General features: G+C 39.1%; 1 long non-coding RNA gene across 1 annotated transcript; it reads left to right on the top strand.

The window, feature by feature from the left end:
* LOC124171052 lies at positions 1–27134 on the top strand. The gene is made up of 3 exons (XR_006867635.1): positions 1–520; positions 14115–14305; positions 26281–27134. It is a non-coding gene; the product is annotated as an uncharacterized LOC124171052 (long non-coding RNA).

The raw sequence follows: 27134 nt of genomic DNA, 5'->3' as shown, positions 1-27134 counted from the left end.
TGAATACTTTCGTTTCAATTCAGTACTGATTTTGATTAAAGAATTTTGCGATTTTTACTTCTCGGGGGCGCAGCTGCCCCCAAGAAGACCTGAGAGACCTGCCCCTCGCTGGGTACACCCATGCCTCCTTGATTACTAAATTGTTCTATTTATGTATTTTTATTTATTCATCTCAATTATCTCCGAAAACAGCACAATGAGGCCTTTACATCGGGAGTTTAAACAATCAACAACAGACTCTCTCACAACCACGTCCTGGAAGGGGCCACCCTATCCAGGCGGGACCCGAACCCGCAACCATCGGTATGGTAGGCGAGGACTTATCCCCACCACCATGGAGGCAGACTTCTATCATGTTCTGTTGCAGTCCGTGCGTTAAGATTCAACTACACCTCCACTTCTGGGTGCCGCCAGTGCAGGTTTTAATATTTTTTGTCTGATGGTGATTAGGTAGTGTCATCACTGGTGGACAGAGAGCTGAGTGGATCCGATCTCATCAGGCTGCTTGGAAATAGAATGGGTGAGTAGCATACAAATTTCATGACCTCTTTCCTTTCAAAGATGCATTGATTCTTTTTCCTCCCACAAAATTGATTTTTTTCTTAGCGCATCAAGTGCTCTATACTTGGCTCATGTACCAATATGTACCTTAAAAATTTCAATGTTCACTGAATGGGCCCTGGCCAATATTCACTTTATTATCTTAAATACTAAAAGTTTGCTTCAGTATTTTCTCTGATATGTATGCTGTGTAACCATAGTTTTTCGTTCTATAAATTTTTGCATTTCATATTTGTGGATTAGTCAATTCCTTATCCCTAATTTTTTTCTGTGATGGTTGCCTTGAAAGGTAACTAAGAAGAGTGCTATTAGCATTTTTTAACATTTTCTATGCTGGTGATACGCACATTATTGTAAGCCCATCAGGAGAGGAGTCTTCAGAGTATGTTCATTACGATGGCCTTTTGCTCTTCCGTTGATGTTGTGTGTTTTTTTTTAATCTGCTCATAATTGGGATGGAATTGTGTCAAAAACTTTGCAGGCTAATGTGCGTTAAATAGTATCTTGATATGATTCACTGTCAGTTGTAGAATACATTCAACAAATCAAGCAATTCTGGCAATAAAACTACATATCCAAAAAGTTGCCTTGGAGCACCCACACTGCTAGTTGTGATACATTTCATTGTGAATGGGAAATGGCTGTGTGATAACCCTCTTAGCTATATTAAGGAGTTTTTTTCTTGTGTAGAGATTGATATATTGACTTTAACATTTTTTTTGTTATTTTGATTACGTATGTTGATGTTGTGTTTAAGGCTGTGGACTCAAATTTTATTGAATTTTAAAGTTATTATTTTTTCCTTGATAATGGATATTGGTGTCCTGGTTGCTTATTTAGTCTTCAAATAATTTTTTATTTTTCTTAGAATAAGCAAGTTAAGATTACTTTTTATTAGAGATGTGCAAATAGTATCTGCGAATACTCAAATACTAGAAAGTATTCGATATTCGAGGTCTCGAATAGTTATGCTAAAGGTACCGTATCGAAATACCACAAATACTTTGAATATCGCGCCACACACTATCATACACTCGTCGTTGGTAGGCGACTCGGAAAAATGTAGATGAAGCAAGTCGTTTAGTACATGCAGTGCCGTTTTAGGCAAGTTGACGAACTACATCAAATTTGTGGATTAGAGTGGTGAAAAGAGTTGGACATGGGGAACGGAAAATGATGGGGTGAAATAATCTGAAAATCCCCGGTATGCCCCACTAGAAGAACCTCAGTGCCGTGGGATAGTAACTACATAGCACAATTCCCAAAATCCGCTACCCCCTCCATCCATTAGCCCCCTCCTCTGACGCTTTCCTCCTCTCCGAAATCAAACAAAAGATCCCAGCTCGCGCAGGGTTTGTATTACAAGGACCATAAATCAAAAACTTCAAAAGAAAATATCAAGTTACAGGAGAGTAATAGAACCGTGTTTCACCCTTCCCTCTTCCTCCCCCACTGACCTTTTTCTGCCTACCTGCTTCGAAGTTCCCCATTTCTGGAAGTCAACTGCTGCATGAGTCATCTATTAGCCCAAAAGGTGTCTAAGAATGACTTTTGGCATTGATATTACACCTTTATTGGATTGAAATATTAGTAATGTGCGCATAATTTAAAAAAGAATAAGACCAAACACGACGTTTTTCTGACTTTATTTAAGCATTTACGCAAGGAATTAAATGTCAAAATACGACGGAGACTTGGTATTCTGGCGAAACTCGATATCCTCGCAGCTGTGTTCTCGGAAGTTGATGCGGTATTTTTTTCCGAAAACACGTATCAAGTTACAATTTATGAGTTATGCTATAAATCTCTATTTTCACATTCACAGACAAAGGCATATTTCCTCAGTATATTTGGTTTCTCCCTGCTAGCAATTCGAATTCATCTGCTTATCTCGTGAGAACTTCCAAAGATGGACTGAAAATAATTGAAGAAGAAGAAAATTCGGTGGAGAAGCGCAAGTATTTTGCAAAATGCCTCAGATTATCCGCTAGCACTTGACAGTAGGAGTGGGGGTAAAGTGAGCTACCTGTTGAAAATAAGAAGTTGAATGAAGCCAAGTATCAGATGGGCGTGCCACTGAAATGCTGTTTGGTAGATAAGAATGTATGCACCAGACAGAAATCCATCGTAGCAGTGTAAATGCTTAGATGGCATGCAATCATTTGGTCGTGAGGTGGTGTATCCTTTTAGCATATTTGAAAGAGATGATAGTTGAATCAACTATATGCCCAAATTGTTTCCATAAAATTAAAATATTCAATTAATCAGCTAAATTCCTGTTTGAATCCTTCAAAGGAAATCACAATTACTCGCCAAAATCCTGGGTTTCCTGTTGCATAGGCAACCTAGTATTCCTGTAGTCATCATTTTTTTTTCTGTCTGTCCCCTTGAAAAATGATAGATCGAGGTTCCACTGTATACCTTTTTATTTATACATTCATCAAGTGAAATAGAAGAAGAAACGTACGTTTAATATGCTTTGCGCAATTCTAGTCATCGAGGTTTTCGAATATTCGAGCAATGATTTAATATTCGATATTCGAGTGCGAGAAATCTGCTATTCGACCTATCTCTACTTTTTATGCTTATGGTACATATATTCTTACCATAAGTGTACTTTGTGTATACCATTGATGACATCCACGTAGGTGATGCAATGCCAGATGAATTAAGATTTGCATTATGATGTTAAGCTGAACTTTTTGAGTGAGATAAGGCTAATGGTAGAATGGAGTCCAGTGTAGCATTTTAGGACTTGATTGAAGATAAAGAGTGTCGCTAGTCTTCATAAAATGTTCAGTGCATTATTTTGGAATGGAGTCCCTTTACGTATTTGTATTCGTAAGAATCTTCATTCTAAGCCTATGCTCTGATATCAGCTTTGTTGTGGACTCCATGACAACATAAAGATGTCGTAAGAATATGTGAGAATATGTACTTACATATGCTCACCTGACTCCTTGTTCAATGAAGGGTCCAAACTTGTCAGGCTGCTATATTTTTTCTGTATTAAGGTAATTCTAGAGGGAAACCTAAAAATTCAGAGAATTTTGCTGTGTCTGGAATGTCATGGAATATGATGATATAGTCTGGAAATGTCAAATTTGCTGAAATAATTATAGTTGGATCTGGATTTAACGTCTTCGCATTTAACGTTTTTCCGCATTTAGCGTTTATTTTTTTGGGTCCCGATTCATTCCCTATTAGGACAATGTAAAAATTATCCGTATTTAGTGTTTCCGCATTTTGCGTTTTTCCGCATTTATGGTCGTAAAAATTTGTCCTGCTCAAGATTTTTTTTGCCCGATTTAACGTTTTTTCATGACGGTTCATCCAAATCTTCGAATTTATGCTCATCAAAAGGACAGTCTCATGAAAGTTTACCAAGAGTCGATAGAATCTACCGGGGAACGCTTCTTCAACTGCTTTCTTCCGCGAGCGCAGCGCTGCGACCTTCAACTTGCAAGTTGGGTGATTTGCCTTCTCGTAATGTTTCGCTCCCCTTCTGATCCAAACACCAGACACTTTTTGTATCAGATCCGATCTAATGGAGCAAAGTCATCTCTTAATAACCTCGAACTACCTTATCCTTCACTTCTTGAACTTGACTTCGATGATACGTGACAACTGATGACACGAGTTATCCTCCGAGGGCCGGTACAATAATGGTTTTCTCGTTATGTTTTCAATTGATGGCTCATGCCCCTTTCAACTCTACCCCCTACGGGCAGTCGATTATTAGCCCAATATTTTTTTAGTCGGCTACTTTCTCTTTTCAAAAGAGGAGGCCCAATATCAATTGCGCAGTTCACTAGAAGATTCTTTCTATAATCCATTCCAAGGTCAGTTTCCACGGAGGAACAGCGAAAGAACAGAGGAAGTGTTTCCCCTGTCATGACCTTGAGTGAGAGCATTCTTTCCCTCCGGAACAACATTATTTTACATCGTAATTTAGATATCCCAGAGGCAATTTATCGATATGCGGCAGGTTGATATCGCTGTCGATTCAAAAATATTTATCTCGTGCTAATTAACGTCAAAAGAAAATGACAATCAGAGTTTTGACGAATTATCACGGTCCATGACTCTAAATAAATCGCTCATGCTGGAAAAAAAATCACCGCACACTCATGGTAGAAGAGATAAGGGCGGAAAAATACGAAAATCAGGCAGGTGTCCCTTGGTGGTTGACTTCGACATCATAGCCCTGACGAAATTGCCAAATTCCAGAGGCACTGACAATTTTTCTGATGAAATCCAGTTCTGTTGAAGATTAAACCTTTTCACTTAACGGAGTTTAGCTAATTGTTATTCAAGGTCCAACCAAATTTTATTAAAAGCTGCTGAGAAACAAGGCGAGTCGGAGTCAAGGTGATCAGCGCGCCGCGTAAGCAACTTCTCCCGGCTCCATTCGACCTGCATAAGGCCGCGAATATATGACAACGAATCTGGTGTTATCATCGAGTTGAATCACCATCGACTTGTGCGCATACTAAAATAAGATTATACTTTTTTGGATGACCTCAAAATCCAAAATGTGCGCATAGGAGGCTTTTTAAAGGCTCATAAATCCCTTGTTTCACCGAGGCAACAGAAAACGTTAAGTTGGCAAAATTCCAGAAAACCTCCCTTTTACTAGATATTCGGTAGTTGAGAATTCGGGATTAGCGATCTTTTGCTGACCCTTTATTTCACTCATTCCTCATGATTTTTCGAGTTCCTCCGTACACCTTTTCTTATTATATTAGAAATGCCATAGTCACCTACATGTCACTTTTACAGAAATAATTCTAAATTTCATCAAGACCACTGAAATATGCATAAAAATGGAACCACTAATGTCCATAATAATAATCTATGTGGGAATGCTTTTATGTTGATGATAATTAGAATTTTCTTAAAATATTTCATTAAAACAATTGTCATCCTCTCATTACTTATTTTTACTACCCATTTTTTTAGCTGATTCCTGAAAAGTATTATCCAACCTTCATAGGGCAGAGAACATTTCATCAAAGAATTTTTTGCTGCATTCAGCACCTTTTAGTTACTTAAAATAATATTTTTTATTCATAAAAAGCCATTCCAATCATTACAGACCCTTAACCCTTTCAAGACCGCGGAGTTTTTGTCTTAGCTTGACTGCTGTACCGCTCCCCAAGAGACTCTTCTTTCTCGTGGTACGGAGCATTTTTGGAGGGCATTCGTTAAGAAGGGTCTCGCTGAACCTTTTTCGACCCCTCCACGGTGGGACTCCGTATTATCTCGGACTCCAAGAGTAGTTGTGCTCCCTCCTTTCCGGGTTTACAACCATACCTGCGGCATTGGTTCGCGGTCAACTTATGTATTGCTTATATGTATTTAGCAAATGGATAATTGTTGCTTGCACGTAAATTACAGACATTGAATATAATTCCTCATTTTTATCTGAGCATTGTCAAATTTTAAACGAAGTTCTAAGGCCATTATCAAAGCATTTAACGCAGCAACAATTTCCATGTTGATGTTTATACATAACTCGAGATATAAGTTAATATTTGTCGTAGAATTTCGTTTAAAAATTGTAAACGCTGCTCAAAAGACAAACAATTCAATTCTTAGTTTATATTTCTTTAGAAATGAACAAATATTTATTTTAAAAATTGACTCTATAAACAATTGTATGACCGCTGTCCCTTACCGCTGAGAGAGGTTGTAAAAGACGAAGGGTCCGGGTACCTGCTCCCGGATTCGGAGGGTTAATCCTAAACCCCGAAGCGTTGGGTCCCGAGACAAAGGCGACCTAAATCCACGACCGTCCTGAAAGGGGGAGAGCTCGAAAACGTATATATACGGGTTTCGTTTTCTTGACCGGGAAAATCTCACACGTATATATACGCCCGTGGTCTCCCGGGTCAGGAAACGTCCACACGTATATATACGTGTACGGTAGGGAAAAGGTTAAACTTGAAAAAAATGGCAGGTCCTCATTTAGTGTTTTTCCGCATTTAGTGTTTTAAATTTTGTCCCCCCTGAAAAACCTTAAATCAGGATTCTACTGTATAATTCTTTGACTAGGCAGTTTAACATTACTTTTAATGTTTTAGGGTCATTCTAGGGTGCAAGATATATTATAATGCTGTTTAGAGTGCTTTACATTAACCAATGACGACATCCGCATGGATTATCCATGATATGTATTTAGGTTGATTTGGATATAGACCCATATGGGAATTTCGATTGATACCTTAGACCCTAAGGGCCAAACATTTGTTGAAATCAGGAGAAATGATCTATTTTGTTATCGCAACTGTTGAATTTTTAGATATTTTTGCTCTAAAAGTATCTGAAATGCTGTAAAGTGGATTTTTGTATAAACCATAGACAATGACCAGTGGAGTGATGAATGGCCGGGATGAATCAGTGTGATGTTAAGCAGAAGTTTTTGACTGTGAAAGGACTGATGGCTGGCTGAAGGGAGAATTCTGGTTAAGCTCCATCGTTGGTTTTCAATTAAGATAGTAAGTGTCGCCTGCCTTCATAAAAATGTTCAGGGTATTTCCTTGGAATGATGGTTGTTAACGTATATCTGATCGTATTGAATGTCATTCTAAGCCTATACTCGGGTACCAGCTTATTTGTGGACACAATGGCGGAGTATGAAGATCCTTGCAGTATACAAATTTGTCTGGGAGATTATTTTGACTTGATGTTTCTATTATCATATTAATTATCCACTATAATTCACGTCATTTCCAGGGGAATCATACCATTCATGGTGTTTTATTTAACGTGCTGGTTGATGGCATGATTCCTTGTATTTGATCTCAAATGGAATCATTGCAAGAATATATTTTGTTTAATCATCGATGGTTTTCTTTAATTAACTACCTTTATCATCAATCGTGTATTCTTTCATTTTAGATTTTGTACTTAATCATAGCATGTGACTTGTCATGGGGCTTTTTCTTGAATAGTACTGTAATCATTTTGATCATATTTATGTTTTAATTGTTGATTTGGACTCCACATTTGTTGCGTATTTTTAGTAACTTTTTTGTTCTATAAGGTTACGATTAAAAATTTATTAAAATGCTTAAGCTGCGTTTTTGCATTCATATAAATTTGTAATGTTGTTTAGTTGATCTTTTTATAACCATTGACAATATCCAAATCGGTGATGAAAGGCCTGGATGAATCAGTATGATGTTAGGAAGACTTTTGTGAGTGTGAAAAGACTGATGGCTAGGTGATGGAGAATTGACTTGAGAGCTAACTAGGACTTGACTGAAGATAATGAGTGTCACTGGCCTTCACAATAATTTTCAGGGCATTTCCTTGGAATGATGTGTTTTTACTTATATTTGATAGTAAGATACTTACTTCCAAGCATATGCTCTGATACCCACTTCCTGGTGGACTCAGTGATGGAGTATGAAGATGTCTTAAGAATATGTATATGTTTATGTATTCCGCCTGACTTATTGTTCAATGTAGGGTCCAAGCAGGTCTGCTTGCAATATCCTTACATTTGGGGTGGCCACTCTAATGGGAAACCTGAAAAGTCAGAGAACTTTGCTGTGTATGGAATGTAAAGAATATGATGAAATAGTTTTAAGTATATCGGGACTAGTCAAGAGCAAACACCTCTGTGTGTTCCAAGTCCGGGCCTGCTCCCCGGCTGTGGCACTGTGCACACCATTTGGACTGCTTGTGGCATCATATGCTTTAGCAGTTCATAAAACCTTGTCCGGTTGTGTCCACAAATATCCACAGGGAGAAATGATGACTCAGTAGCTTAACTGGCTAAAGCACTCGATTGGAAATTGGTGGATCCAGGTTTGAATCCTGGTCAAGACGAATGACTTTTTCTCTATGGATATTTCACACAATATGATGAAATAGTCTGCAAATGTCAAATTTGCTGAAAAATTCAATTGGCATTATTTCCTTATTCTCTTGTGCATGGACGTAGCTTAACCCTTATAGTGCCAGGGGGCCGATCCATCGGCCTGGGTAGTATATGCGAAGAGTGCCAAGGGCCGATTTATCGGCCCGGCTTATTTTGCACTGATGCCTTTTATTTTTTGATCTTCGTATAGATTTTGTCTCTATTTTTTTGTATCTATCATGCTTTAACATACCCATAAGTATTGAGAGTCAACGAAAAAAAAAAATTAGTTTCAGAAAATGCATATTAGGCTTTGTATAATTTTTTTAGCGCAAACCTACAAATTCAGCAACAAAAGGCCTGGCATTCTTCAGCAAACCAGGAAAAATGGGCTGGCACTAAAAGGGTTAATACAGTGGAACCTCGATTTATCGTTTTTCAGGGGGATGGATGAAAAAAACGATGAATGCGGGAAAACGATTAATGCGGGATTGTTTGTCCGGGTTGCCTATGTCCCAGGAAACGCTGGATTTTTGCAAATTATGACATTCATTCATGGATTTAAAAAAGATTTTAGCTGACTACAGGAATATTATTCCTTTATCGAAACACTTAGGTCATATTGTTGATTCGGAGTATATCTCTTTCAAATATCCTGATGGAGCGCGCCTAAAGCCTTGCTAAAAAATGTTTCTCTCCACTCGGAATTTTCACTGCTATTATGCATTTTTGTCCGATGTAAAAATTCTTATCCATCAAATGCCATTTCAAGTATACGTATTTACAAGAGAAATGTGCGTGTTATGCCTCAAACAACCGATTTTGCCATCGCAGTGATTGGTTATGAGATGGATCAAGAAGGCCAAAAATAGTTTATTATTTGAAATGTTCCTTTCTTGCAATTAAATTTTTAATATGATTGAGGCAATGTGGCGTTAATCGTCAGCGGCACGCCCAACTGATCCTCGGCTTCATCCCACTTCTAGTTTTCACCAGGGATCTCGCTCTACCCCTACCCCTGCCGTCATGTACTAGCGGACATACCGAGGCGTGCTGTAATATTCACGCATTTCTAGCCCGGATTCTTTTCTTCGTCTTCAATTATTTTCAGTCTACATATCTTTTAAAGTTCTCACTCGTGTCTTTGAAAGGGCCATGGTCCGAAGACGAAATAGAATAAAACTAATAAAAATGAAACTGGACTCTATAGAACCCACACGGAAAACACTCGCCGGTTTTAAGTCAACCCACAATGGAAAGTACGGAACCATTCGTACGAGGTAAAATTCGGCACTAATGCTATCGCGTACGGCGTAAGCAGAGCTTACTGCAGAGGGTGAAGCATGACCATAAGACTGCGCAAATTTTTTATCCTACAGAGAAGGCCACTTACCCACTCATTTCTAACAATAAGTCGCGTAGCTCTAGATGAGTAGATGAATTCAGATTGCTAGTAGGTAGAAACAAAATATCCTGAGCAGACATCGCTTCGTTAGCACCTCAGACTAGTGAGACTTGTAGCGTAACTCATAAATTGTAACCAGACGCGTTTTCGAAAAAAAATCCACATCAACTGCCGTGAAGCTCACTATCAGCTGCGAGGATATCGATATTCGCCAGAAATCACCATCGTATTATTCCAACTATTTCCTTGCTTGAAATGGTTAAATAACGTTAGAAATACGTTGTGTTTAGTATCATTCTTTTTTGAATTACGTGCACATCACTAATATCTCAATCTAATAAAAATATAATATCAATTGCCGAAATTCATTTTTACACACCTTTCAGGCTAATCGGTGATTCATGCAGCAGTTGACCTCCAGAGGTGTGAATCTTTGAAGCGAGTCAGCTAAAAAAAAGTCAGTGGTCGAGAAAGGGGGAAGCGTGAAAAAGGTTTCTTTTGTTCTCGAGTAACTTGATATTTTCTTTCGAAGCTAAGGTCTTCGTAATACGATCCCTGCTCGAGCTGGGACCTTTTTTTATTTCGGAGAAGAGGAAAGCTTCAGATGGGAAGAGGCGAGTGCTGAATGGAGGGGGATACCGGATCTTGGGAAACACGATAATGTAACTATCCCACGGTGCTCAGCTTCTCCCTATCGTATTTCAATCTCCTGGGGAAGATTCAAACTTTGTGTCTGTCGTTATTAGAGATAAACAACACGTTGTAAACACTTCGTCTTATTTTTGTCAAACAATGGATGCGGGAAAATTATACGACGGGACCGCGATGTTCGAACGATCAATGCGTGAAAACGGTTCTTCGGGGAACGATAGATGCGGGAAAAAATTACATTGTCTTTATGGAACTTAATTTGGGACCAGGAGCGGCGAACAATGAATGCAGGAACGATAAATCGGGGTTCCACTGTATATGAATATCTTATCCCCTATGTCATTCTAAAGGTGAACCTTAACCCTTTCGCTGCTGTTCAATCTCCAAAAACCTTCACCTCACATGTGGCGAAAAGGTTAAAATGCGTTTCGTGGAGCAGAGGTACTTCCAGGATGTGCACCCTCCGAAGGGTCGCTAATCCAGAACCCTTTCCTCGACGAGCCCACCCTCACTGGCCCGTCTCTTAGACCCTCCGAGCAGGGGGCCTCCCTCCCGAAAAGTGACCGCTCTATCTGCTATTTGAAAATCAATCAATCAATCCTATCATAAAAAAATGATTGTTTTCATCGCACTCCTGCCAATCAAGTATGTCTTTGAACCGTGTTTTTGCGATGAAAAATAACGATTTTGTTAACTTAGCCTAAAAACGTGGCTGTGGACCACCGGAAAATGGCAACAGCACTTTGGAATGGGCAAGGTAGAGGGCTATTTGAGTGAATTTTGAGCATGATTTGGCCATCTCGTACATATACATAGGTCCCGTATACACCTACCAGGGGTGACAACATACTTGACCCCTTGGCGAATATTTCAGAGTGCTTAATCAGAACTGAGGCTGGTATTAGAGACCACAAGGCACATAATTCATACCTCATGGTTCCACCTAGTCTGCGACAGATAACCTTGCCCATTCCAAAGTGCGGTTGCCATTTTCCGGTGGTCCGCAGCCACGTTCTTAGCGACGATAACAAAATTGTTATTTTTCATTGCTGAAACACGGTTCAAAGACATAATTGATTGCTTGATTGGCAGGAGTGCGATGCAAACAAACTATCATCTTTTGATGATCTGATTGATTGATTGATTTTCAAATTGCAGTCAGAGCGGACACTTTTTGGGAGGGAGGCCCCCTGCTTGGAGGGTTGAAGAGACGGGCCAGCAAGGGTGAGCTCGTCGAGGAAAGGGTTCCGGATTAGCAACCCTTCGGCGGGTGTACCATGCCCATCCTGGAAGAAAAGGTACGTTTGCAGGAGTGAAAGGGTTAAATGATAAAATTAATGTAAAATCTGTCATATTGCTTTATTTATTTGAATATAATAATGCAGCTTGACAACATTTCTATCTCCTTTATGGTTAATATTTGGTAAGTTTAATGTTATGAAATTGCATTTAAAAGACAAATATTGTCCTCAATGTCAAAGAGAACCAAGGAAAAAATTTCTTATTTGAGTGTCCACCAAACCAGAGGTACAGTCACTTTCAAAAGTTCTAGGACAAAGTTTGTGGTGCCACTTCTGCTGCTCAAGGAATTTTAGTTTCCCTTACTCTTTCTGTTTTCCTTGGTTACTCACCGAAAATATTTCGTTTGCGAGTGAGGAGATATTCACTCAGAGGGAGATGTTACTTGCAAATTGATCCTTCTGTTTCGATTTGCACTGGATTTAATGATCATTTCTTGTGCATTTACTGCGTACTTTCCCCGGTTTTCACTGTTGGTTTATATTTTCAATATTGTAAACCTCTTTCTCCAAGCAGTTGAAGTGGCCTAGTGGTGTAATCGTACGATTATGATGGTGATACAGATATCAGTCTCTCCATATACTCTGGCAAGAGTTAAAGAGGCTAAGGAATCGTTACCATGCCATTTTTTACCAGGTGCTCAGTAACCACAAACCCTGGATTTGGCCAAAACGGATTCTTCATAAGCTCTGAAGGATTTTTCAGTTGTTCACATCCAGGGAACAAACGAAGCATGGAAAAATCACCTGCAGAAGTGTGCTGTTGCTAATGGAGCATACTTGTACTCTGATAATACAATAAAATCTATGATTTAACAATGATGAGGCTTATTAAAGATGCTCTTTTGGATATTCTATCGCCCAACATGTCTCAGGGTTCCAACATTACTGTACAGTGGCAGAAAAAATTAACCACCTGGGTGATCCACGGCCTGGGTGAATCAAGATTATGTTAAGCAGAATTTAAAAGTGTGAAAAGACTTATGGCTGGCTGAAGGGAGAATTCTGTTTGAGCTCCATCATAGGTTTTCAGCGAAGATAATGAGTGTCGCAGGCCTCCATAAAAATTTTCATATTATTTGCTTGGAATGATGGTCTTTTATGTAAATCAGATGGTTAAATATGCCATTCCGAGCCTATGCCCTGATACCAGCTTCCTTACGGACACAATGTCGGAGTATGGAGATGCTTGAAGAATAAAAATTTGCGTGGAAAATTACAATTGACTCAATGTTGCTACATATTATCATAATAGTTATGCATTCTAATTCAATTCCTGTCAAAGTGGTTCAAATTATGATCTCACCATAGCATGCATAAATAAAGGTCTGGATGATGGTGTGAAGTAGTATTTTGTGACTGTGAATAAACTGAAGGCTGTCTAGGGAAAATTCAGGTAAAGGTTGCATTGTAGAACTTAACTGAAGAAAATGAGTGCCCCAGGCCGTCATAGAAATATTTAGGGCATTTCCTTGGAATGATGTTCTTTTACGTATATCTAATCGTAAAGCGCACCTTTCCAAGCCAATGCTCTGATACCTGCTTGGTTGTGGGCACAGTGATGGAGAATGGAGACCATTGAAGAATAAAACTTGGTGTGTAAAATTATATTTGACTCAACATTTTATTACCATAATAGTCATGCATTATAATTCAATTCATGTCTAAGGGATTCAAATCATAAGTGATGTTTTATTTTAACCTGTTTGATGATGTCATGAGCCTTTGTATTTCATCTTATATGGAATCATTTGAAAAGTATGTGTATTTAAATTGATATTTGATTCTTTTCTAGTATAAAATAAGCTTGCTCACTCTTACGATGATCATTTATTTTTTTATTATATTTTTATACTAATCAATGCAAGTCGTCAGTGATTGTGTCTTTTCGTGGATAGTATTGCGGCTGTTTTGAATATGTTCTTTGAAGTATTATTTGCTCGTTTATCTAGAATTATTGGATTATATCCTCATTCTCATATGAATAGGCTTAGGTCAACGTTTGAAAATTTTACTAGCGACATCAATTACATGGTGCTCCATAACTGTTAGAATTCATATTATGCAGAAAAATATGTGTGATACATTTCCCTGTTCTCGGTGCTTTTATACATTTTTTTGAGTAGCAATGCACCAAGTGAGGGTGAGGGAGGAGGGAATTAAGTTCCTCACTTCCACTGTGTCTCCTCGGTCAGAGTACGGAAGGGAATAGAAATGCTTGACTAATTTCTTTCTCGTCACAACTGATATTAAATTGTGCAAAGTTCAATGAGGTATGTTAGAATGAAAATTTGCATGATATTTTGATACAAAATTCTCCATTTTCCAGTTATTGCCCTGAAATGTGCCAATAGGAGAGCAGCGATGAACCCTTGTTGGGAAGAGCCTGTTCATAAAAAGAGCCAAGATTGTGGACTGCCGTTATGTACCTGAAAAAGATACTGGCAGCAGTGTCAGTTGGGCTGTTGACTATAACTCTACAGTAAACAATGTGGTAGAGGTTGGAAAATTGAGAATTTGGTATGTATGGCACTAGTGATGTTATCTGACTGTATTTGGTGGAAAATGTTTCCTCTTTGTGTGACCATTTATCAAAGTGAAAAAAGAAGTGCTCTAAGGAACTTATGACAAGCATTTATTAAAGTCCTTTATGGTTCAGGGGAAAAATGAATTCCCATATCTATCTGTTTGACAAAACATCTCTCTTAATTTATCGCTTCTGTGGGACCTGGAAATACAGTGCGGCTTTAATATTATGTTCTCCGTGTCGCTATTAAGGATATCCTTTCTCAATTGTTCAAGTAATCTAAGCCTAGCACGCAGCCTCCGAGCCTCTAGCGGCTCCTAGCCTAATTCGCTTAACATCTGGGTAATGCTGTCTGTATGCCCATAGCAGTTTTTGACTAAACGGGCAGCCTTCCTTTGTATTTTATTCAGTTTGCGGCTTAAATCTTTCTGCACCGGATTCCATACGCTCGCTGCATATTCAAGGTGCGGTTGGACGAGTGCGCTATAGCACCTTTCTTTATCTTTCTCATCCGAAAATCTTCCCACAATAAGCTTGACGAATCCTAATTTCTTCAGGGCTATGCCTCAAATATTTCTTATGTGTTGCCCACGAAAGGTTCGAGGTTATCGTAGCTCCACTTCATCTGTTGCCTTCATGTTAATAGCAACCACAGCATAAACATGGTTAAAATTGGATGAACTCCGCAAAAAATGTGCAGACATGTATTTGCTCAGATTAAGTTCAAGTCCCAACTCTTGGCTCCACAAATGAACGTTGCTTAACACATTCAGTGCGGATGACATATATATATGCAATGAAGGCGGATGACATAAATGTATGTCTTCGGGAGTTCGTTTTTCCGCTGGTCACTAGGGCGCTCCGAGCGCGCCTAGCGTTACTTTTTCACCCTCCCGCAGTTCGGGAGTGACCTTACACCATTGCGGAAGTGTCCGTTTCTAGTTCTACGTGTTCCTTCATTTTAAGTGTTTTTTTGTTTACTTTAGTGCTATTTTTTGGAGCAATTTGGCAGATTAAGATTTTTCTTTTCATTTCCTTCACCTCTTTTCCATTGTTCTTATCGTAAATATCATGATCATGTCTTACATATGGATTATTTTTTTATATTTTTTTTACCTTCATTTTTAATTTATTCATATTTTATGTGCTATCACAAAAATTATGATTAGACTAACTTTTTTATTAAAGATATTTATCCCCGTTTCATACTCACTACATTATAAAAAAATGATCTTAGTGCGGTGCTTCAGTTAATGATATTATATTTGAATTTCTTTTTCTAGGAACATTTTTTATTAATGCAAATTACGTTTATCCTGGGTGATTTTTTTTGGGTCTTTTTCCTACTTTTACGGCATATTTTCTCATTCGTTTCTCTAGGTCAATTACCAATCCTCTATTCATTTCGATTTTATTTAATTTTCTGAGTTATTCATACGTGTTGGGGTTAGTTGCACATTTTCTTCCTTTTCATAAAAAAATAACATATTAATCGCGTATGCAACACTGCATTACATGATGTACAGTATTGGTCTGTATTATTTTACTCGTTTATTTGTTTCCTTAGCTTTGTAAATGAAATTGCGGAAAAGAATAGATAGACTCAGAGGTATTTTAAGCATTACGGCATTTAATCATTATTTATTCCCTTGGAATAGTATTTTTATCTTATTTTTTAATTTAATCATATCTTATGTGCAACCACAAAAATTATTATCAGACTTAGTTTTTGTTAATAACGTGTATTCCCGTCTCAAAACTTACTATATTATTCCAAAATGTTTCCATGCGGTCCTTAAGGTCGTATTTTACACTTGATTAATAATTTTAAAATAATTTTTGCAATTACGTTTTTTTTTACATATTTTGGGTTTTTTCCTAATTTTATGGCATATTTTCTCAGTCATTGCTCCACATCGATTACTTGATCTCTGATCATTATGGTTTTTTCATTTTGTAGGTCATTTATACATTCTAGTGTTAGGTACAGATACAGTCTAAATTTTCATAAAAACTAACATATTAATCACATATGCAACACTCCATTACACAAATTGTACTATTTTGCTGGATAATTTTTAAGGCTCAAGGTCGGAGTCCCTCCCTACCAGCGGCACTCCCAGAGAGTATTTCAACTTGCAAATGATATTTTCATTGAAATAATCCTCTCGTAGACGGAGAAATATTCAGAAAGCATTTTCTTCCGAAATCCTTCACCAAGGGCGTTCACTAAGGGCATAATGGATTGGAAGCCGTTGGGCAGGGAGAACTGGAAACTTGGCTGGGCCTTCTTCTCCACATGGGCGCAATTAGGGTTAACACGATTCCGAACGATTGGAGGTCAGAATTAGTGCGAGTACCGATATTCGGGAGAAAATGTGCCGTGATAGGTTTTTAGGAATGATGCAGGCTCTTCATTTCTCTGCTAACCGTGAAGGCATCCGTAGGACAGTGACTACGATTTGCCCAGAATGTGAAGGTCAACCAGGGCTCTGTCTAAGGCCTTGCTTTCAAATATATCATAAAAATTTGAGAGAATTTTTATTGAAATGTTTCAATTTTGCAATAACTCTGAGGTAATATAGATTTGCTTTGATTAAAAAAAATGTTTATTCCATAAATTTATATTTTTCTTGCCGTTCAATGTGTGTTCTACTTCTGTGACTTGAAAAAATAAATCTACGGCCGTTGAAACAAAAAAATACACGTAAAGACTAATTCCAAGATATTTTCGTCATTAACCTAAGGAATCAACGGTAGAATAAGTATTATAAACTGAAATATGAAAAGTTCACTCTATCATACAAGGAAAATTGCATGTGTGTAATGCGGGTTGCATGAATTGTCAATTACTGGTGACGGGTGGCATACATGTATGTCATTAAGGTTTTTTACAAATTGCGTGAAATAGGAACAAAAAAAATTGCAAATTCTGTTGTATTACTTCAAAGACCACTGTTATGAAGGAAAATCACCCATCCCTCACTGGAGGTTTCGGCGAAAATATCATCCGCATTGAATGTGTTAAATCTGATGATAGAATTTCTTAGTCAGAGTGATCACTAATTTCATGATAGATGACAGCGTCGTCAGCAAATAAATGTACTTTACTGCTAATTCAGGAGCAGAGGTCATTTATGTATATAATGAACAAAAGGGGGCCGATCACACTTCCTTGTGGAACACCTGATGTTACTTTTACAGCATCAGAGCCAATTCTGTCAAGAACTACTTTTCGTTTACAATCATTCAGAAAGTCACATCTAGTTTATCATTTTCATTTAATCCACATGACTGTAATTTGTATAAAAGTTTTTTGTGAGTTACCGTGTCAAAAGCTTTCTTAAATTCTAGAAATATGCTCAAGTATCTTGCCTATATGAAAAATGAAAAAGAAGAAACTTGGTACTTTCACATGAAATATTTATTCACACATTTACACGACCATGGTTTTAACATAAGACGTCATCATAAGGTGAACTCTGCAGAGGTCTATCACATCAATTAACACCTCTTGGTCCGGCACCCTTTAAACTAGACTAGCCATTGGGGCCGGTCATATTATATGCCATAGGCCTCAATATATGTTCAAACTATTATAACGTCGATAAAAAAGACGTCAATAAGAAAAACTTTCCCAAAAACAAACAGTAAAGCTACCTGAAGACGCGCAAACCAGAACTGCCAGAACTAGGTCGAAATAGTTCCAAATAAATCCGTAGAGGTCAGCAGGAGACTACACTGCATGAAAACGTAAAAACGCGTGATCGGCACATAAGCGCTGGCGGCGGAAACACGTAAAAACACGTGTGCGGACCATAATGTGTTAATACCAGGCTTGGAGGGGAAGGGAGGAAGGTAAATAGGTTGAACGGATTGGTCAACAGAGATGACCTTTACTTATTATCACTGCACTCAACCTTATTTTTATCTCCTTAAAGGTTGATTGATAACAAAGTTTTGTGTCATGTAACTATGTAAATTATGAATATTGTCTATACATTCATGAGAAGTTTGAGCGTTACATTTTAATATTTGTGTTGTGAGCCCATCCCATTGGTCTTAAATCTTTAAAACTGCTTATGCTTCTTCACATAAATTGATATTGAATTTTAGTAGCTTATTATTTGTTTCGAACCCTTAGGTAGACCCACTTTTGTGACTGTGCTTAAATCCACATCTATGTTTGACTCATGCACAGGCAATAAGTTGGCAGTTGGTGTCTATTTGCATGAGGCGCATGAGAAAAGACAGTGCAGATAGGTGTGACTGATTCAGGATTTGATCATTCCACAAATAATCACTTCTTTTTGTTGAGATGTGTGAAGTTTGAGTAGATGTGCCTGGTGGCTTTCTTTCCCATCTTAAGTGCTTTTAATTTGGAAAAAGTTCATTGAAGCATATGAGAATTAATGTGTCTGCAGTGTTGTGATTCAAAAATATCCCTTTTTCAGTTATTAGCTTTAAATTCACCATTTGCTATGGCATCTTTGCAGTTAAATATCTGTATGGCCAGAAGTTTGTGCTTATCAGTGATCATCAGCCTCTTCACCATATCCTTACTTCTGACAAAGGTATTCTTAATGTGTTGACTGCATGACCTCAAAGATTTGCCATAGTTTTAGCTATATCAATATAAAATGGCATATCGTGAGTCTGTCTTAATGTGTCTTGCTGATGCACCATCTAGGCTCCCCATTGCCTCAGAAGACTGTGCTGAAAATGTGCTCCTTATTAATTTCCTATTGACTTACAGTTAAGTTGCTGTAGAAACTGCCACAGATGTACTAGTAATTAAGGTTATTGGTTTTTTTAGTAAAGTTGGCCTAATTATGTTGAGGGTCATGCCATCACTTCATTTTTCTGAGAAAGGTTCTAGAATTCCTTGAAAAATGGCTGCCTTCAGATGGGCTCTAGGGTAATTATTCCTAAGTACCTCATAGAGACATTTTTGAGATTATTACATGATTCCCATCTCAGTGTTGGGAGAATAAAGGCTCTAGCTTGCTCTGTATGTTGGTGGCCAAATATGAGTAGGGTATAGAAGGTGTGGTTTTAACTGTGAACAGTGACAATTTCAAATTTCAGACCAGATTTTTCGGCAAATGTAGCTTGGTCTATGGATAATGGTTGGTCTACGTACGTGTAGATTTAGGTGTAATGGAGCAGAAAAGTTTCCTTATTGTGGTCGATAATTGTAAGAAGTGTACATAAGCCTTCTATATGTCATGTGGAACAAATTTGCTAAAGGTCTCAATTTTAATATAATTTGTTTCGTACTTCTGGTTTTCCTTTACAATTAATGCCTGGTGACGACCCATCCTTTGATTCAAACCATTTTATTAAATTTTCTATACCAGGGTGTTTCAAACCATTTAAAATAAGGAACTGAGCTCGAGTACTGAAGATCATAGAAACATTCAAGGGGTTCAAAATTTTGTTTTCCAACCACACCAGCCCCCTGTAGATTTTGGTGTAATGGAGCAGAAATGTTTCCTTGTAGTGGTTGATAATTCCCCCCTTCCTTTGGGTCAAGCCCATCAGACTTTATGTTTTACTTCAAGGCCTACACCATCCTCTCATTCCTCGGTCATCCATTCCCCTTACTTACATTACATTCATGGCTATCCAAGTGTTAGGTGAGGAAGTAGTGCTGGTGAGAATAAACCCAAAAAGAGAGCCTGTACATATATGTTCTAGGGATCATTCAGAGAAGAGTTAGCTAACTGATGTACAAGGTAGAAACTGGAGGTGAAATCTGACTAGTCCAATAAAACCAAATTAACCCTTTCGGGACGGCGGAGTTTTCGTCTTAGCATGACTGCTGTACTGAGCCCCAAAAGACTCTTCTGAGAGTAGTTGTGCTCCCTCCTTTCCGGGTATACGACCATACCTGCAGCATTGGTTCGCGGTCAACTTATGTATTTAGCAAATGGATAATTGCTGCTTGCACATAAATTACAGACTTCGAATTGAATTCCTCATTTTTATCTGAGCATTGTCAAATTTTAAACGAAGTTCTAAGGCCATTATTAATGCATTTAACGCAACAACAATTTCCATGTTGATGTTTATACATAACTCAAGATATAGGTTAATACTTGTCGTAGAATTTCGTTTAAAAATTGTAAACGCTGCTCAAAAGACAAATAATTCAATTCTTAGTTTATTTTTCTTGAGAAATGAACAAATATTTATTTTGAAACCTGACTGTATAAACAATTGAATGACCGCTGTCCCTTACCCCTAAGAGGGGTTATAAAGGACGAGGGGTCCGGGTACCTGCTCCTGGATTCCGAGGGTAAATCCTTAACCCCGCAGGGTTGGGTCCCGAAACAAAGACGTCGTAAACCCGCGATCATCCTAAACGGGGGAGAGCTAGAAAACATATATATACGGATTTCGTTCTCTTGGCTAGCAAAATCTCACACGTAAATATACGGCCACCGTCTCCTGGGTCAGGAAACGTCCACACGTATATATACAGACTGTCCCAAGGGTCGTGTGTCATTTTTGACCTGTAATTTTAGTAACTTTCCATAGAGCAATGTTCATGAAAATTGGCACACTTATGGGGAAAGGTCCTAAGTTTTGTTGAGTGCAAGCAAAATTTTTCAATTTTGACCTTTTGACCTCGCAATTTGGGTCCAAACCAAAAATTTTAATTTGCCTTATGGGGTTTCAATGTTGAAAAAATCGAGATAGAAAAATGTCTGAAAACCATTGACCAAGATGTCAATTATTAGGGTTTTGGACTCGAGAAACCCGAAAATAACACTTTTATTTACGAAAATTCAACCGTTGACCCAGTAAGGTCACCGTCAAGGTCATAAGGGTGACAAAAAGAATAAGGTGTCCATCCATGGGTTTCATAGGGTGCCCAAGTCATTGGTATCGTCCAAAAACCTGTATTATTCATTAATTAACCTCCGAGGGTCATAATGGGGGTCAAAGGTCATAGAGTTAAACATCGGGCCATCATGACAACCAACGTGTCAAACCATAGGTTTTTAAGGGTGCCAAAGCCGGTTAGGCAGTTCATAGGTCCGTATTGTGCCGGTCCCGTCTCCCTGGTAGGGTTTTGCCCCAAACCCCCCCACACCCTTTCTCCGAAGGCGTTAGGACGAGTGGGTTTTGCAAACGAGACGATACGTACGTATTTGTTTTTCCCCCTGAGTCGGAGGAGTCACTGCTTCTGTCTACCACTCCCCTCCTCCGATCCGGGGTTAGGGAACACCGGTTTCGGGCGGCCAGCGCCATTGGATTTGCACTAAAGCTAGTAAAATTGGTGGAGGGGTGTGACCAAACTCCCACCTTAAATAAATTAAATTCCAGTTCTTTTCCTTTTACCATAAATCACTTTTAATGAACCATTAACAAAATAACAACAACAAATAACCCCATAGACATTGGAATACCCTCCAAAAAACACAAAATATACCTTTAAACACGAATATACCCTGACACTCAATAAACCCTTATACACAATATTGATTAAACAATGAAATTCAGAACAATTAAGTAATGCCTTCGAAAACAAAAGAGGTATTTTAGTCTTTAAGGCAATTTAAATAGCAACCCATTTACAATGATGAGATCAACACTCTTTAGCAATGTCAGTTTTTGCTTGAGAAAGACGAATTATCGTCAATGCAACTTTGAGAAAACAGAGAACAATGAAGGGTTGACACAAAAACACTGGTCATTCCTCTTCTTCGGACGAGAGATAGAGAGAGAGCACGAAACACTCACTTTTTTGGGGGCACACTATTTTAGCTATGACCAGCTTCACGAGAAGAAAATAGGGAAATTGGGGCATTGTTAGCTTACGCTTCTATTCTGCGGCGGGGATCTGGGCCAGAAGCCACTCGGGCCAACAGCCGGCTGATTGCGTTTGCAAAACGTGGCCAGTGCTTCCTCCAAAGATTCGACCCTTCAGCGCCCAGGAACATGCAGTAGCAGCTTCTCCGGTCCGGTAGCAGCTTACTCAAGGCCCTCTTCAGCCTTTCCTTCTCTTTGGTGCATTTCCGCTGTAGTGCCTTTTAAATTTCTCTCCTCTGTTGTGCGTCACTCTCCTTCTCCCAGGTGCGTTCCGACTGTTCACCTTGTTCTCTCTCGCCGGTGCTCGGCCTTTTATCCTATCGTGTTTTACCCATCGTTCCCCCGCACTAACGTCGTCTGCACCTCTCACGTACAGTGACGACGTTAGCGGGGAACTGAGCGAACTACATTTTCGCCTTTCACTTGTTCTCCGAGTCAACATGATTTGAAAAATTATACAATTCAAGCGATACAAAATTATATTACACAAAAAATAAATAAACCACTTAGCAACAAAAAACAAAATAAGGCATTCCGTCACAGTATTGTTGGTTTTTTGACCTCCGACGGTCACAATGGGGATCAATGGTCATAGAGTTAAAGGTCGGGCCATCATGACAACCAACGTGTCAAACCATAGGTTTTGAAGGGTGCCAAAGTCGGTTAGGCAGTTCATAGATCCATATTGTTGGTTTTTTGACCTCCGACAGTCACAATGGGGGTCAAAGGTCATAGAGTTAAACGGCGGGCCATCATGACAGCCAAAATGTGGAACCCTGGGTTTTAAAGGGTGCCCAAGTCAGTTTTGCAGTTCGTAGATCCATATTGTCGATTTTTACCATTGAGCGTCATAATGGGGGTCAAAGGTCATAGATGTATGTTTTGAAATCATAGGGAAAATAATTATCCCAACCAAAGGTTTTGAAGGGTGACCAAGTGAGTGGCATCGTACACATATCCACTGTCTTTTCTGACAAGCCTCCCTTGCCCTCTTAGTTTCACGCCGTTGTTGATTATTTATTTCCCTAGACATCCTTTTGCCCGACTCTGTGTCCACATTCTTCCACTACATCTCTCTTCAAAGAAGGTCCTGAGGAGGTCTAACGCCACATAGGATTTTCTTGATAACTATGCTGAAATCCCAGTGGTTTTAACCCTTTCGCTGCTGTTCAATCTCCGAAAACCTACTCCTCACATGCGGCAAAAAGGTTAAAATGCGTTTCATGGGTCCATGGAGCAGGTACTTTTAGGATTGGTGTGGTACACCCTCCGAAGGGTCGCTAATCCGCAGCCCTATCCTCAACGAGCTCACCCACGCAGGACCGTCTCCTCGACCCTACCAGCTGGGGGCCTACCTCCCGAAAAGTGGCTGCTCTGACTTCATTTTGAAAACCTATCAATCAATCCGATCATCAAAAAGATTGTTTTCATCGCACTCCTGCCAATCAAACAATCAAGTACGTCTTTGAACCGTGTTTCTGCGATGAAAAATAACGATTTAGTTAAGTTTGTTAAAAATGTGGCTGCAGACAACCGGAAAATAGCCAATAGCCAATTTAGCAAAGTTAACAAAATCGTTATTTTTCATCACAGAAACACGGTTCAAAGACATACTTGATTCCCTACTTGGCTGGAGTGCAATGCAAGTAATTATTTTTTGATGATCGGATTGACTGATTGATTTTCAAATTGCAGTCAGAGCGGTCACTTTTTGGGAGGTAGGGTTGATGAGACGGTCTTGCGTGGGTGAGTTGGTCGAGGATTCCGGGTCCCGGATTAGCAACCTTTCGGAGTGCTTCGGCGAAAGTGCCGACCGCATGGCAGGAACGACAAAAAAGTACGTCCACAGCAGTCTGCCGTGCGGACGTACTAGGTACGTCCACAGCAGTGAAAGGGTTAAAGACTAACAAGCAAATAGCAAAATCCATTTATGCCGCTTTTCATTTAAGTATTTGACCTCCATTGGTAAGGTTCAAGTTAAGGGTTGCGAGTTTCTCCCATGAAAGTCCTAAAAATATGTTAAAAAAGTAGTGAAGAAAAAGTCCCAGTTTGACTGTAAGGACCGCAATTCCCCATGCCTGTCCCTCGTCCTGCAAACATTACCGGCAGTAAATTTATCAGGACCTCACTTCACATTCAAACTTGCAAATTGTTTGGGTATGTCTCTGCTTTGATGAGATTTTTGAACACCCAACAATCTCATCAAAGCAGAGACATGTAGTTATGGCTTCGTCTTGGCGTTTCCATTAAGATGCATTTGCCGCTGAGCACTATTGTCCGCGCAGCATGTACTGGACAATACCAGGTGTGCGTTATAACAAAATTTAAATATTCTAAACTTGAAGCCCGGAAAGTGTAATGGTGCCGCTTCGAGAAGAAGAGCATGGCAATCAAAACCATTTCTGCTATAGGATGGTTGACTAGCACAATGAAAACTCCATGTTCATATTTCAGTTTATAATCCAATTAATTTTGTCGTTTTATGATATTTCTCTTTGATTGTTAAATATTTATCACATTGCATTATACAATAAAATAAAATCTGGATTTATCCATTTGTTTTATCTTTTACGTTATGGTTTCAGACATAGCAAATATATTTTTAAACGGAGTTTTGTCTTTCACTTTGAGCAGCTAATCAAAAGAATGTTTAGAGAAATAAATGATTAACTGCGGCGTGAAGCTAAGAGGGCATAGGAGGCCTGTCGGAAAAGACTGCGAGGAAATGAAAAATTTTGGAAGGAAGGGGGGGTAGGTGCATTACATATTTTCTCTATGACCTTTGACCCCATTTTGACTTTCGGAGATCAAAAAAATCTGATTTGCGGAACTATGAACTGATAAACCGACTTTGGCACCCTTTAAAACCCATGGTATCACGTTTTGGCTGTCATGATGGCCCACTGTTTAACTCTATGACCTCTGACCCCCATGGTGACCCTCGAAGGTCAAAAAACCAACAATACGGATCTATGAACTGCCTAACCGACTTTGGCACCCTTCAAAACCTATGGTTTGACACGTTGGTTGTCATGATGGCCCGACGTTTAACTCTATGACCTTTGACCCCCATTGTGACCGTCGGAGGTCAAAAAACCAACAATACGGATCTATGAACTGCCTAACCAACTTTGGCACCCTTCAAAACCTATGGTTTGACACGTTGGTTGTCATGATGGCCCGACGTTTAACTCTATGACCTTTGACCCCCATTGTGACCGTCGGAGGTCAAAAAACCAACAATACGGATCTATGAACTGCCTAACCAACTTTGGCACCCTTCAAAACCTATGGTTTGACACGTTGGTTGTCATGATGGCCCGACGTTTAACTCTATAACCTTTGACCCCCATTATGACCCTCGGAGGTTAATTAATGAATGATACGGGTTTTTGGACGATACCAATGACTTGGGCACCCTATGAAACCCGTGGATCGACACCTTTGTTGGTATGCCATTCTTTTTGTCACCCTTATGACCTTGACGGTGACCTTACTGGGTCAACGGTTGAATTTTCGTAAATAAAAGTGTTATTTTCGGGTTTCTCGAGTCCAAAACCCTAAGAATTGACATCTTGGTCAATGGTTTTCAGACATTTTTCTATCTCGATTTTTTCAACATTGAAACCCCATAAGGCAAATTAAAATTTTTGGTTTGGACCCAAATTGTGAGGTCAAATGGTCAAAATTGAAAAATTTGCTTGCACTCAACAAAACTTATGACCTTTCCCCATAAGTGTGCCAATTTTCATGAACATTGCTCTATGGAAAGTTACTAAAATTACAGATCAAAAATGACACACGACCCTTGGGACAGTCTGTACGTGTATAGTAGGGAAAAGGTTAACACGTTGCGTACGGATGGCGAGAATTCTCGTCATTTTTTTCCCGAACGTTCCGGACGGATGACGAAGATTCTCGTTATTTAGGCGTGTCAACCTAAACATTTTTAAAGCGTACAATACGTATTCGTTAGTACGTTTTTTGTTGTTGTTCGTTATTCATAATGAATTGATGCATCATAACGTTTGATTGGGTAAAGTTATATTCTAAACATAAGCTTACCCCGGTACGCAATCTGTTAAATCCTTGCCACTACCCCATATCACTCCTAAGCATAATAACACCTATGATTTTCCATTACTAGGTTTGCCAGCCAGATTCAGGGTGGACCCACCAACTTCAGCCTCATATTCCACATTGGAGGCCTTTAACTCTTCTCTGCCAGCATGCGTGTACTCGCCATTTCCTGTCGTGACCCCAGCCACAGATCCTGAGAATATCCAAGAAAGCCAACCTGGTGATACCACCATCAGTGAACTTTGCTGCTCCTCTCGGCAAACCAATGCCCCTGTATGCCTTAATCTTCAAGGCTGAATGGAGGGGTTTGCAACCTAGCGGGGGTGGAATATGGTGTATCGTATTTTGAGTGCTACTTATTTTGTGACAGAAGTGCTAGGGACTGAAGGTGACAAGATGTATGTTGGATCCAAGGATCGGATGTGGTTGTGGCCAGAGTTTGTATTGTGATTAATAAACTGGTGGAAAGTATTGTGTGTGTAATTGATCCTCTAAAATGTGGTGATGCAAGCATGACACCAGAGAGTGTAGCAGAAGCAATGAGAGCAGTTACATGGGGAATAACGATAACCTTACTTCCCCAATCCTCCCTTGCTGTCTCCCTCTTTAAGTAGCTCACAAAAAACTGTTCAAGAGGGGGTAGAGGAGCTTAGTGTATGTTTGCCTACAGAGGAAGGTTTATGATTATAGAAGAAACTGAGTGTCCATATAAACTTTTGGCCCAGATCATTTTGTGAATTAATATTTGGGATGTGATTCTGTGTGTGATGGTTATGTGAAGCTTTAGTGTACATTTGTAACTTGGAAGACATTTGGATGTGTAATGCAACAGAGAATAGTTAAATACAAAGTCTTTTCCAGATCTCATCTGTAATTTCTATCTGTTCCCTGAACTTCCTGTGACAAGTCAGCCAGTCTTTG

Source organism: Ischnura elegans, chromosome X (genome assembly GCF_921293095.1).
Source record: "Ischnura elegans chromosome X, ioIscEleg1.1, whole genome shotgun sequence".
Taxonomy (NCBI): Eukaryota; Metazoa; Arthropoda; class Insecta; order Odonata; family Coenagrionidae; genus Ischnura; species Ischnura elegans.
Note: the sequence above shows the minus strand (reverse complement) of the source record. Positions and strands in the feature narration are given on the sequence as shown.